This window comes from Myotis brandtii, unplaced genomic scaffold (genome assembly GCF_000412655.1).
Source record: "Myotis brandtii unplaced genomic scaffold, ASM41265v1 scaffold87, whole genome shotgun sequence".
In the NCBI taxonomy this organism is placed as follows: Eukaryota; Metazoa; Chordata; class Mammalia; order Chiroptera; family Vespertilionidae; genus Myotis; species Myotis brandtii.
The window spans coordinates 325,609-325,896 of NW_005371548.1; positions in this window are offsets into that span (position 1 = coordinate 325,609).

Sequence of the window (288 nt, forward strand, 5' to 3'; positions counted from 1 at the left end):
TGGTCCCAACTGCAAGTGACTTGAGTTCCTATGCAAGGCTCTTGAAAATCAGGGATAGAAGAATAGATACATTTTAAGAATAAACAAGGTTTGGCTCAGACTTGGACAAAAGGGAGATCCCAGAAGAAAAGTTTGTCTGTGGCACATGAAGGAGAGAACAGAGGCAAATTAAATTAAGTGGGCATAAACCCAGGTCCATGCCCACAATGTTTGAGAGAGACAGGAGATCATTTGAGCTGCACAGGCAAGGGATATTCTAGTGTGAAAGTTCACTTGCATGGATGTGGG